Source organism: Cyanistes caeruleus, chromosome 5 (assembly GCF_971803275.1).
Source record: "Cyanistes caeruleus chromosome 5, bCyaCae1.hap1.1, whole genome shotgun sequence".
In the NCBI taxonomy this organism is placed as follows: domain Eukaryota; kingdom Metazoa; phylum Chordata; class Aves; order Passeriformes; family Paridae; genus Cyanistes; species Cyanistes caeruleus.
In genome coordinates this window covers 33074633-33089027 of record NC_141705.1, presented here as the reverse complement: position 1 = coordinate 33089027, position 14395 = coordinate 33074633, and the positions used below count along the sequence as shown (strand labels likewise).

Below are 14395 nucleotides of genomic sequence, written 5' to 3'. Positions count from 1 at the left end.
TACTTAGTACTAAACACTTTCAGAAGATGAAAGTTGCCAATTGTTGGAGCCTGTGTGCATTTTCTAGGCTGCAGCCACTGAGCTGACAAGGAAAGCAGAGAAGCAGAGATGTGAAAATCTGGAATAATAGAAAGCATTCACATCTCATAAAGCTGAATTTCAGCTGGGTGTTTTAAATAAAAGGGGGAAGTATCTCTTCTCCAACTCAGAGACAGTCTCAGAGCGTCTTCCAGCCAGTTAGGATACTCCCTTTAAGGTTTTTATTCACTGCAAATGCACACAAACCCCAAAAAAAACCCCACCGAAACACAAAAAAACAAAACCAAAAAAAAACGAACCAAAAAACCCCAAACAAACAAAAGCCCACAAAAATAAACACACACACAAAAAACCAACAAAAAAACCCCACCAAACAAAGAAACCCAACCAACCAAAAAAGCCAAAACAACACCAAAAAACCTTTACAAACTCTACTTTGGACCCAGTATGGTCCTTGTATTTTATGTAGTTTAAGCATCCTGTACAGACAAGAAATTATTAAATGTCTGTTTCAAAGAATCAGAATCTAACTGCCTCTGCTTTCATTTGTGTTGTGGTAGCTGTGAGCAGCACCATGGGAAATAAAATGACTGTTTAGCTGAGTATAGTGTAGTAGAGACCAAGAGCAAAGTAATGGGGAAAACCCTTAGTTTATTAAACAGGTTTTCTAGAGCAAAGATCTAGTGATTTTATTTCCTCTTCTCTTATCCTTTGAGGATCCTGGCCTGCTGTATAGTTAATTATTGAGCAAGAAGTATCAGGTTGATTTATAGTGGACATTTCCTACCTGGTGACTTGTTCAGGTGTATGGGTTGGATTTGGGGCATTACTTGCTTTTTTGTTGCTCTTTTCAGTGTCTAATAAGTTGGAAAATGTTTCAAAGTCTATTAAAACTTGCATGAGATTAAGAGATTCTAGGAATATGTTAAGTTTTGAGGACTCGTAGTAGGAAAGTAGGTGACCTTCTGGAGAACAATGGCCAGAAAAGTCTGAAGTGCAGGTTAAGTGGCGCGCTGGAGGAGGATGGAGTGGGCACCAGGTGGCACCCTTTTCCCATAGCAAGCTAGGAGTTGATGGATGGCAGTGCACCAGATAGTTCTGATAGGCTTCCAAAATTTCGTTTTATTGACATCACCATCCTCTCCTCACAGTAGCTTTCCCCTTATCCTTTCCTTGATTTTGGAGTTGTTGGCTTTGGGTCATCAATTTGGGAGGCAGCAGATGCCGTGATGGATGCGGAGCTGCCAGGGTGCTGGATGGCTTGTTGGTCACGAGCTGACATGGATGGCCATTGGCCACTTCCCCAGAGCTGCCAGAGGGCAGAACCAAGCAGGCAAGCAAATGTCTGCGTCAGATGGAGAATGTGTAGGAAGCTGAGTGAGAGGATAATAGCAAAAGGATAGGGAGAAAGGAGTCAGAAATTCAGCAAAAAGAGGTAAATAACTGAAAATCAATTCTGTGGAAGGAAAGTAACATGGAGAAGCATATAGATAAGGATATTGTATAATAAATTTGAGGCAAAGAAAATCATGGAGAGAAGAAAAGGTGAATGTTCTGTCTGCTCCTATTTACTTGAGTTTCAAGAAAAGCACTTTAAAAAAATTACAAAGAAAGCAAATAGTCAGGAGAAAGAAAAAGATTGAACTGATTTTCTCTTGAATTTTTTTATGGACAGTTTCTGGAGAACCTACTTTAGGCTGTAGTGTGGGAAGAGAGAAGAGACAGTTGAATGAAACAGAGTATTGGATAGCTGATTATATTGATGTTTTTTCATTTGCCCAGCCTAGCTTAAACCCCTGGTTGTTCATGATTATAGAGCAGTAGCTTTTCCATCTGATAGCCAAGTTTGTGCTCTTCAGATTTGCATCTCCCCAATTTGAATGGCACAGTTGCTTTTGACACTTTTCCAGAGGGACTGTAAACATTGAAGCTGCCAAGGCAAAATGCGTTCTAAACCTATAGTTAAAAACATCTTGTTTCCAGGTAGTACTTCTTGCTGAATCCTGAAGCATGTAATATGAATTGCTTTGGAAAGCATTTTGTATCCTTAAGATAGAAAAGCATATTTCAGCATCTGATAACTGTAAAGAAACTTTCAAGGCTGCTGACCCAGATGCTTTAAAATAGGTTTGAATTTAGTTAAATTTTATTTCAGGCTGCTTTTACTGACCTTCGCTCCCCTTCTCCCCTTGCATATTCCCTTGGTGGTCTTTCAAAAACCAGGTGTCTGGGATTGTCTCCAGCCTACTTTGAAAGCACCCCAGGCCTTGGATTAATACATGAGGGGCTGCCTTTTATTTAAGTCCATCCATTTACATAATGCCTGCTCAGTCAAACCCACTTGCAATGTACAGCCAAGTTGAACCAAAACCTCAGCAGGTCAGTAGTGCATGGTCCTGGATTTTTCTGAATTTAACTTAAAGTGTTGCACCTTCTTGCAGTGAAAACTGAATATTGCAAAGGTGGTTTGGATTTCTGATTCACAGAGGGATGTTGTAGAAATCTTTGATCTTTGTGTAAAAGAACTAAAGAAAGAACAGTATTTGTAAAAATGTGCTCCTTCTTAAAGGGTGAGAGTATAGCTCCAACATCAGGGTTAAAATTTCATTGTGCATACATGGCATGACAGTACATTGTTAAAATTAAAAAAACTTCCTTTAGCACATAGACCAGACTTACCTGGACTGCATTGATGCAATTCTATTATACCAGGTTCTCACTCTGAAAGCATTGCCACTAATGAAAACACTTTGGGTCTCATTTTCTAAATGGAGTTCAGAACTACTGATGTCAAGGCTAAACAAATAAATTTATTGTTATCTTTCTCAAGCATATCAAATGATGGATTTTTTTGTGTGTGCGTTTGGTAGGTTGGTTTGGCCTTTTCTGCTGATTCCAATTGTCAGCTTTTACAACTTGGCATTGTTTTTTACTAGAGTTCTTCTCAATCTTGTTGAAAGTGGGTCACAAGACCTGGCTCGCTTAGGAGCAAAAGGAACAGCTACAAAAATAGTGAGCCCTGCTTAGACTGTGTGTCCAAAATATTCACATTGCAGCTTGCAAACAGGAAATATTATTAGTGTTTTTTTCAGCTAGAGGTGATATCCAAGTTCTCTTCCCTGATTAGCACTTGAGCAGTGAGTAAACAAAGTACAGACCTTTATGAAAATAATAATGATCAGGCAAATTTAGAAAACCTTTTTTATCACAAGTTTCTTTGAATAATGTGACTTAGTATGAATGTATTACAACAGCATTATTTTTCCAGTATTGTTCTCTCTGCTATTTTTTGAGGTTTTTTACATGGAAACACATCATTTGGGTGATCCAAACAGTTTGACTCCAGAACTTGATATATGATATCCTTAGTATTTACACAATGTGTCACTGTTTGATTCCCCTGATGAGCAAATGGTTATTCCCTCTATTTTAGCTAAGTAATTCACATCTTTATATATTTCTTTAGACTGGAGTACTGTCTAAATAAACTTCTGAGACGAGATTATTCTTAGTCTTAGTACACCATGCTATTGTATACAGTCTTTCGGAGACTTAAAAAATTATAGTGATTACTTTTATTACCGTTTATAGAGCTTCCTGTTGATGCAGCTTATCTGACTTGCAGTTTTTAATTTTATAGGTATTTCAGTCATGTACATCAAAAATCACAATTTTCTGTTGCTGTCTTTTGACCCTAAGCTATCTTTTTCACATTGTAAATGATGTGATTTTTCCATGAAATGCAGAATTTTTTGCTGTTTTCTTTAGAATTCCAAGATTTTGTTTGTGCCTGGCACATACGAGTTAAGCAGAGACTCATTAGGAATACTTTATATTTGTTCTACATTTTATTGTAAAATCTGAAATATGTAAACAGTGTAGTTATACTGAAAGTCTTCAAAAGGAAGAGAGCATAGAAATTATTAGATTTAACTGTTAATCAGGTCTAATATGGGCAAGATAATTGCATGAAATTGGTGACAGATTGAGTGTTGTTTCTCTCTTACAGTAAATGGTTAGGCTAAGAAGAAAAAACTTCATATCTTAAGATTATGAAAAGAGATGAATGTTTCTAAATACAGATGTGTGAAGGTTCTAAATACTACAAGTGATACTTTAGAGGTATAATAGTGACAAGGAAATAACAGAATCAAAAATAACTTTTGGATTGGAATAAAGATTCAGTGTATATTATGAAATAGAAATATTTATTAGGGGAATTGTTATAACAGGATGTCATGCTGCTCCCTGATTTGTTTCAGCATGGTGTAAAGTAGAAAGCATAGACGATATTGGAGTCCTTGATGGTATTCTGTAGATCTGGGTTTTTTCTTGTTTAACCATGCCAAAGATATTTCAAAGTATTATCTCAAAGGTAAATACTAAAGAAATTTCTGTGCTCTTTGCTAGATTTAAAGTTACAAACGGGAAAGCCCTCCAGGAAGGAGCAACCTCCTCTCGAAAATGTTCTGTCAGTACCAAAAATGTCCAAATGACAAAATAAACGTTTGACATCTTAATATTTTCATTATAGCTAGCAAGCAAGGAGCAAGCAGTGATCTTTTTAAGAGCCAGTGCTGAATTAATCATACAAGTCAAGGTTTGATGATGATGAACCTCTCGCAAGGCGTGCGGGATGCTTTGCCTTTCAAAGCACACCACTTGGCCCACACCTCGGTGCCGGTTGTATCAGTACTTTTGGTAGTCAGGAGCCCAGTGTGTCCAAATAATTCCCCTTTGCCAGTGGCTTCTGAAAAGAGTTGTCTAGAGCTACTGGCATGGACGGTGGTGGAAGTTTTCCAGTGCATGATGGCGATGGCTTTACACCAGCTTTGGCCAGCATTTTCAGCACAAATGGTCTATGAAGTTTTCCATTATCTTCTGTAAATGCTGAGGCCCTGTTTCACTGCCACCTGCCAATCACAATCTCACCATCTGTCATGAGAATTAGTTGTGGCCTGCAGTGTTTTATATAATCCAGTGACACTTCACTCTTCCTATCATTTCTGCTACCTTTTCTTTTCCTGAATAGGCTGGTTGAAGCTTGACTGGCACATCTTGGTTTGCAAACCTTCTCTGAAAAAAACAAAAGTTACAAGTAGCTGATAGTGTGTTAGCAGAAGGTGATTACTGAGAACACGGTCAGTGCCATTTCAGAAAACTTAGAGAATGACTGACAAAAAAAAAATAAAAAAGGAGTTTTTTTAATACTCTTGGAAATTTAGTTGCGCAACCATATTTTTCTGCTGCTGAAACACATCAAAACACATCACAAAATGAACTTCAAAGAGTTGTGCTTTTTCATTGTATTTCACTAATATATATTGTAGTTAAAAGTAAAAATTTCTGAGTTCAATTAGGTGAAAATAAGTGCTATGGAGTGTTCAAGGAAAGGTTGAACTTAAGATTAGCCTGAGGGAAAGGACTTGGACAAAAGTTTGGTCATATAAAATGTATTGATCAGAGAGAAAATTATAAACCATTTTGACTAAAGGTGAAAAGGAGGGAAATGCGAGTAATAAATGGGTCACTGGTATTTGAGGAGGAGGGGAGGTTTTTGGTGCTCATCTGGCACAGATTCCTAGCTACCTATAGCCTGATTTCATGAAGTGGAGAAGTCTTCAGTCAGAACCTCAAGAGAAAGACACTTGTGACTCAATAAAATAAATAGGTTTGACCAAGTATTTTGTGATTTGTGGTTTGAGTTTAGCTGAAAGAACCATATCTAACAGAAATGAGACCTGCTCTCTAGATATTTGAGATTCGACAGAAGTATCTTAAAGCTCAGAAGCTAATTTATTTTGTTTATTATTGCTTGATTATCTGACATGTAAAGTTTAGGAGATGATTTTTTTGGTTTGTTTTTATAAATAATGCAATATAAGTAATGATGGAACGGGCTATTAAAGTATTCTATTTCCTGGGGGCTTTTTCTCCTGAGTGGGGGTTTTTTGGGGTTTGTTTTTTTGTAGGGTTTTTGTTTGTTTGTTTGTTTTTTACATGTTAGCACTAATACTGAGAATCATGAAACAGTTTTAAGTGTGAGTACTGTAAAGCATGATCCCCGATTTAGCCACTTGAAAGGACATATGCAGTGTAAGCAGGAAGCTAATATATAGATCTGACAGCAGCCAGTTACGACTGCAGTACAAAAATGATCTATTTCAAAGGGCTGAAATGCACATGAATGAAGTGTACAACTTTAAACATTTTAAGTGGCTGTGTTTGAATCTGTAACACAAATTTTGTTTCCATAGTAGGAATTTTTGATAAAAGGTACGTTTTGTGATGTATTGGATTTAAATTAGTAACATTCAAATTGTTCTGTATTAACTTCTTATCTGTCAAAAGCAATTGTCTTTAAATAAAATTTATTGTAGCATGTTACGGTTTTGGTGATATAGAAATTGCTTAGCAGACTGTGAGACAATATTTAATTTTTCCTTTGTGCTGCACAGAACTCAGTAATTACAAGAGGGTTTTTTTTTTAATATGTATTAATAAGGCATGAAAATTTCCTCTCCCCACCCTTTTTTGTAATCTTTGAGTCATACTGTCAGTTTTGACATTTTCTTAACCCTTCTGATGGGGGAGATTTCTGTCATGTTTTGGGTAAGACGGAAGGTCCTAGAGATACTCAGGAACTGAAAAAGTGCCAGTCTGTTTCAAGAACAGACTCAGCAATGTGACAGTGGCAGAAATTTTAGCTTATATTTTTCTGAGAATAAGTATTTTGAGATGAAGAAAAGGTATGGAACTTCCCAATAGAGAAATACTAGAAGTAGTCAAGCTCAAGGAGTTTGGATTGTTACTGTTTTTCTTGGCTGGTGTTGACACTGTGTAGCAAGTACGCAGGGATGGGTGAAGTAGAAGGTCATGGGTCCCAAGTAGAAACTTGAATTCTATCTGGTTTTTGAAGGATGAGATATAAGAAATAGATATTTCAAGGCAGAATGCATGAAGCTGACACTGAAAAAAAATCATCACACTGCCTGCGTATTTTAAGTATCAATGAAACAATGATACAATATTGCTAGAGAGTGGAAAGCTGCCTTCAGGAAGTAGACTTCTAAAATTCAAAATGGGGTATCTATGTTCAATGTTCTGTTGAAATGATTGAGATATTTTGTGTCTTGCTTTGCATAGTCTAAGTTTAGGGGTAGTAATGATCTCAAATTGAAAACTGAATCTAATGTATGACTCATGTAGCAAAAAATAGCTGGATTTTTCTCTCTGCTATACAAGCCTGGGTCTTATTTTACTTTAAGTTAAAATATTTTTTCAGTTGTAGTGAAAGTGCATGTTGGATATCAACCCCTTACAGTGGAAAAGATTTTAACAGCTAGTAGAGGAGAGTACTTGATATCCCCTGTTTCAGCCTTTGGTCTTTCAGAGTCACGGCCACACATGACAACAGAGCTCTGCTATTAAACAAGGTTTGTGCAGGAGCAGGTGGGAGGACACTGGAAGTGACCAGAAAAAGTATCAAGGGCGTGCAAAAATAGTGTGAGGTTGTTGGTTTGAAATAGAGGGTTAAGTGATATGGGCATAGTGCTTAGCTTTACCTTGTTGATGTTTACCTTTGCTAGGCAAGTTTATTAAAGAGCTTTTTGAAGAGACTAAAATTCTTTGTGACAGGTTGTTTAGTGTCTGGGTATGTTGCTTTGTTTTTGTTTATTTTTTTGGGGAGACTGGGGCTGAAATTGCTTCCATGTGCTGGTATATTTTTCTGAGGGTCAAAGAGGTGCCTTTACCATATTCCTTTGAAGTTGTTTTAGAACAAATGGACTTATTTTTATTATCTATAGAATTCCTAACTTTATACAAATAAGACCATTATTCATAGTAATTTTTTATGCTATAAAAAAAACTCTTACAGCATCTCAGGATTTGCTGTCAGTGCTTAATCTTGGTGTATTTAGCACTGCTGTACATTAAGACACTTCTGCTCTGTTTTCTATATACAGAATTTCACAATGCCAGTGATCATACATGGTTATAGGTAACTAAGGCGGGTTTGCAGCTTAGACTGTGGAATATCTGGCTATAAGAGCTTTTTATCGGTTTCCAGTTCTTAAACTCTTCTGTTCACTACTCTTTTTATTTTAGTTTTTGTTCTTATTGTAAAGCTGTGTATCTGAATTGATTAACATCTCAACGATGCTTTTGTACCGAAGATTAGCCAATTGTGCGGAATAAAGCAGACTGCTGTGCGCACTTTATTTTTTGTTATCCTTTATGTATTCTGTAAAAACCTACTTTCATTTCTTTCATGAAAATGAATACTAAAAGGTTTGAAAATTAAACCAAAGTGCACGTTGCAATGATTTAATTCAGTGACATTCTTTAAATGGTTACTTGAGCCAAGTAGATGCTTGAGTCACATAGCGTGCTCATGTTAATGTATGTGTGTTTGCATATATGTATGTGGTCATTTTCAGCTGTTAATTGAAGGTAATAAGGTTTAAATTGACAGTACAGCAGAATAAACAGCACAGTCCACAGACATTTGATTTTTTGACGAGAAAGTGTTTTCCATCCTTGCAGTGATGCACTGTGGAGGCTGTATCGTGAACCTGACCAAAGCTACTGAGTTACTCAGGTGGTTCTGACTTTCTGATCATAAGGTCAGAGTTTGAGGGCAGTCACAGACAGCAAAAATACTTTAATTTTTACTGAGACAAAAAAGTCCTCTTAGCCATTGCTTTCTAGTTAATGTTTTCTGAGTGGTCTCTCAAAGATAAAGTACTTCTTGGTTACAAATCTGTTACTGCTCTTACCCATGGTCTGACAGCTCTGTGCCCTTCAAAAGGAGAGCAATGAAATATGTTGCATGCTGTAAGTGTCCAGTTGTCTTCTCTGACCAAGTAAGTGAAAAAAATAACGATGTGGAAGATCTTAAAGCAAAATCCTTCCTTTTCAGAAATTTTGTGCTACCGTTTACCGAATTGATCTGTGAGGGAAACATGCTCTGTGTGTACAATTTACAGTGCAAGATCAAATTGTCCAGAAGAAAATACTATTTGCCTATGGCAAATGCACAAAAATATTCTCTATGGCTTAACTTTTTAAAACAGCAATGTTTTCAGTATGCACTGTTGCAAAAAACCAGGAGATTTCATAAGGAGTTAAGAATCTGTCTGAGCTGTAAACCCTAAGATAATTAGAATAATTAGTCTCTAGCCTAACATGTTGCTACTATGTAGTTAGTTAATGTGAGGTAGTCATGTTTATTTGGTAAGTAGATGATTTAGAAATAAAATGTGTCAATTAATTTGGGATACTCTAGAAAAACTCTGGGTATGAAATTCCAAATATGTAGATATCAAAGTGAACCAAGAGAATGAACCAGCTGTTCAAAAACATTCTAAGATGATTTAAAAGAAAAAAATTACAAATAAGAAAGAAAATCAAGCATAGAATATTAATGATGTAAATAAACATTATTTCCAATTTTAAATTGTTTCCATCTTGATATAAACATACCCCAAGATGTATTGGGCAGCTTGTTTATTCTTTTATGTACTTTCATTGAACTAGTAACAGACGTTAGGCCTTTCAGGTAGAGATGGGTGATGTTCAATTTATATGAAACCAATTCTATTTAAGTCTTCTATATTTTGAAAAGCAGAGTACACAATTTCAAGATATTGTGTTTCTTGCATCTAGCACATTCTTGGTTTTGAATTCTTGTGCATGGAAGGGAGTGTTAAATATCAGGTTTGTTCAGTGTTTACTTGTCATTTGGGTAAAATTAGGCAGGTTTCATATGAAATAAATATTAATATTTAAAATCAAACAGTTAATTGGCATCTAAAGATATTACATTTTCTTTGCAGAATACAGTAAAAGTATTTTAATTATGGACTTTGATTCTTTTCATGCCTGCCACTGAATTTATGAAAATTATCTTTAACTTGTTTTTTCCATTTATGAAAAAGGAATGGTCCCAGTCCTGGTCAAGTGTTCTGATGCTTGTGGAAGATAAATCTGCTTTGTGTGTGTGTTCAGAGTTATCCCTATGGTATTGAGAATTACTTCAGGAGAATATATTTGCAATGGCAATTTTTTTTTATTTTTATTTTTTTAAATTTTGGTTACATGCTCTTTATTTTGCCCCTTAGAATACAAATTTAAGGCTAAAATGGCTTGTGTAATAATATCTGACCAGTGGAATGCCCTCTGCTGAATAATAGTGTGACATTTATAGCACAATTCCATAAATTGAATAGGAATTAGTTTCTTGCTGGTTTAAATGTAGTTTATGTAGTTTTAGGTTTAACACCTCAGTCCTTGCAATCAGAAATTTGTCTTTCATTTGCTTCTTATTGGCACTTTATTTTAATAAGTGGAAATACAAATAACTTTTGTGTTTGATCCCAGTCAGTATTGACCTTCTAAAACAACACACTAAGCTTAAACCAACTTCCAATAAGTATATGTATGTTAGATAACTACTTATAGATTTCTCCTTTTTGATGCATTGTGCTAACAGGTATAATGAGAGAAAAGAAATATTCACTGATATAACCCAGAGATGAAAAATAGGCATTTATAGGAAAAATTAGATTACCAATTATAAATAATAGTGTAAGAGATTAAAAGGTGTTGATATGGGATGGAGAAACCATAGCCATGCTTAAACAATTATTTTTATCTGTAAAGGAAAAGGTTTAATTAAAAAACAAAACACTAAAAAAACAAACTGAAAAAATCCTAAACCTTCCTTTCCCCAAATGAAAAACCCAGCAAAACCCAAAACACCCAAGCAAACAAAAAAACCCCAAACCCCAAGCTTCACATGCTGTCTCATGGCTTCACAGAAATCAGTTACTGAAAACATAGATCAGAACTAAGAAATAACCTTGTTTCTATTGCTTTGTTGGAGCATAGGGTAACCAATATCTAAGTTTAGGGGTGGGGTTTGGAATTCTTAGGTAGAAAGATCTAGTAGTTGATATCACAGTAATTGGTTTGGGCTGCTGCTCTTGTATACATTGAGCTGTATAGAGCCGTGTGATAAGGAGCTATAGCTCTGAGCTAGAGATGTGAGTAGATCAACTACGTGGTTTTATCTTTGTGGCAGTAAATTATACAGTAGGGCTAAGAGATAAGACCCAATGTTTGGGTATTTTCTAGTAGAGGAAAAATAATCAGTGATAAGTTGCAAATCAGAAAATATGATAACCACTAAAAAAAGTTATTTTCAGGCTCCTGAGAGAGTTACCTTATCTGAAAGGTTCTTAGGACGTGAGGATTACTCTGGGTTGCAAGCAAATGTTTTAGCTCATTAAGTAGATGTCTTTAGATTTTGGGAAACAGTAAAATAAGGACAATTTGTTTGATTCCTTAAAATGCTGATAAAGCTGTAAAATGGGAACAGAAATGCAAAAAGTTTATCTTTGTTAGCTAAAATGTTTTATAATATAATTGAATTTTTGCTAAATGTCCTAGTGTGTTCTATTTTGTGTCAAGAGTTGAAATTGATTCCTTAGGACAGCTACCAACATAGGGTCTATTGGCTGGTTTAATAAGGGGAGAAAAATAATTAAAGAAAATCTGGCATTTGTGGTTTCTACAGCACAGAAACTACCTGAACATTCTAAGATTACTTTTTTCCCCTGCTACTTTGTCTTAATTTGCTTTCTTCTTTTTAATAAACGCAATTGACAAAAATAGAACGTGCCATTTGGGTCAAGAAAATGCTCTAAAATTTTAGTTAGGCCATAATGAAGTATGGTATTTGTCTTATGTAAATGATGTCAATTCAGATGAGGATTGCAATAATTAATGCTATGTGGGCTGCATGGCATTTAAAAAACAGAATTCTTTGTTAATTCATCATTAGCAAAAAAAATTTTTTTTCATCCTTCATAACTGAGTGTGCATAAGCAAGCCATGTTTGTTGTTCTGGACTGTAGGATTGCTGTTTCAGTCTTGCTAAATTACAAATACTATTGATTAGCTGTACCAGTACCATGTGTAGTATGATAAATGGCTTGGGCACCAGCATTCAAAAATCTCTCAAATGGGCTAAATTATGTGAATGTCTTAACAGCAGTACAGTCTTATGGATCTCTGTGCACAAAGTATCCCACACTGGTACTTGCAGCAAGTATTTAATCTAAAGCAGTGTCAGGTGTGCTTCTGAAGGGGTTTGCAGCTGAATGTGCCGTACTGCTTGTCTATCTGAACAGCATAAACATGGAAAAATCAACTGCAAGTGCAGAATGGGAGAAAGTAATGTCTCACCTGCTGTGATGCTCATGAATCAAGAGATAGTTTATGTTAATGATTCCTGTACTGGAGATGAGCATAGTAAGCCTAGACTTTTGTTTTGAAAGATTGCTGGAATAGAAGTTGCTGGAATACTGAGTTGTTTCCATCTTCATGAACAGGTGTGGACTGACAGGTTTAATTTTGTGGAAAGAAAAATTTGTCACGTTAGTGCTAAATTTAAGTTGTTGTCTCTTAGACGCATGTTTCTTTTGCTCTGCCTTTTTAGTCTAGATTAGCAGTGGAAATACATTGATAGAAAATCTACTTGTGAGTAAAGATTTGCAGCTGAACTACATGCTACATAGAGATTCTTACAGGAGGGAAAAATGAGAAATTATTCACAGGGGTACCTAAAATATGGAACCATTCTCTAGGGTGGTATTTAGTGACACCCTTAAATTTATAATTAGAGAAAGCAATCAATCAGCTTCTATACTAGCTTGGAAATTTTCTGGAGAATGTGCAGAGCAAAAATTATTTCTTTTCTAATATTTAAAAATTAAATGAGAAATAATTGTTGTATCCAAAAAACCAGCATATCTCAGGTGTCCTGGAGCCTGTTACTTCTCTGGGTATCAGAAAATTCCAAAATTACTTATTTCTGCTATGTGCCAGTGAGTTATTAATTTTTCATGGGCTATGAAGGCTGCCATATTCTTCAGGCTATTTGCTCTGGCAGGAGTACAATGAGCCTAAATGCAGAGGTTGTATGACTAGAAAAACAACTGGTTAAAAATTATTCTCTGATTGTATATGAATAATTACTTAGGTTTGGAGGGTACCTCCAGAGGTTTCCTCATTCATGTCCTTGATCAGCTCCAAGCAGGACTGGTTAGATGAAGTTGCTCAGTGCTGTGTCCAGCTGAGTCTTGAATCCCGGCAGGATGGAGACCCCATGACCTCTCTGAGTATCCCGAGCAGGTTGTTTGCCCATCCCTGGTGTAAATACTTACTGGTTTAGGATGAGCTAGCAAGTAGGAGCAGACTGCTTCATCTTTCTGTTCTTGTCCACTGACCCCTTTTCCTCTCTTCCTGAACCTGAGCATAAACCAAAGCAGCTGCTTTCATCCTGCAGCTCTTGCTGGACTGCTTTCTTCTCCTCATAGAGGAGAACACTTCTTACACTGAAACACTTGAAAAAAAATATGTAGTCTGATTGTAATTTTGTGTTAGTGAGAAAGAGCACATTTCTGGTTAATTCTTCTTCAATAATTGGCTTTCCATTTTCCATAGGAATCTATTGCAAGGTGAAAGAAAGTCTGTGAGACATTGGCAACGATCAGGCAACTATTTCTTTAATTTAGAGGTAAGCTGTCATTATCAAAAGCTGCTTATCTTTTATCAGTGTTACATAACTTTTACCCTTCATCCACTGGAGTGAAGAACTTCCTACTTTACCCAGCTCTAGCTGGCAAATATTTTGAATAAGTGTGTTTCTTCCCTCTCTCACTGGAAGCAGAAAAACTACTTTAAATATTTGGTTGGTTATGTAACCACGATGATATGATTTTTATAGGAGTGTATATCTGGGAATCTAGTTTTTGGTTGAGGCAAGGACAATCACACTTTTTGCCAGGACAGTATTTCCCTGAAGTTTCTCACTGAGAAAAAAACGTTATTGAAGATGGGTTTTGCCTACTTTCAGAATATTGGAGTTCCAGCCCCTGCACCTCAGTTTTAAAACCTGGGCACTCATCAGTTATAGAAGAGCAGTAGTAACTCTCCCTTTATTGGGGAAGGTAGGGGGTTACCAAGAGAATAAAGCATTGACTTTACTTTTTCACATCTTAACTACTTAAATTTGTGTTATTTTAGACATCAAGAAATATGCTGAAATATAAATTTCAGTAAGATTTCTTTCCAGAGAAGGAACTGTGTAATGTGGAATGCTATCATTTACTAGGCTAAGGATATACCAAAATGTTAATCGTGTGTTCTCTTTTTCTAAGGCAGCTTTTTCTAGGAATAGCTGTTTTTAAGCTTTTCATTCCAATTTCTGTCAACTAGATTTCTACAATGAACCAAAGGAGCATAAACAGGAGCTTCTGTTGTGGAATGCACTTCCTTTTTATTTTAA

The 14395-nt window shown here is 35.9% G+C and overlaps 1 protein-coding gene across 27 annotated transcripts in view; it reads left to right on the top strand.

Moving 5' to 3' along the window:
- Positions 1-14395, top strand: part of TENM3 (teneurin transmembrane protein 3) — an 843796-nt gene that overhangs the window by 458615 nt on the left and 370786 nt on the right. For 18 of the 27 annotated variants that reach the window (XM_086889918.1, XM_086889906.1, XM_086889899.1 and 15 more), the window contains one exon: positions 13552-13624. The exons of the other annotated variants lie outside the window; for them this stretch is intronic. The gene's annotated coding sequence lies outside the window, so the exon portion shown is untranslated. The remainder of the gene's footprint in view (positions 1-13551; positions 13625-14395) is intronic. 27 annotated transcript variants of the gene reach the window in all.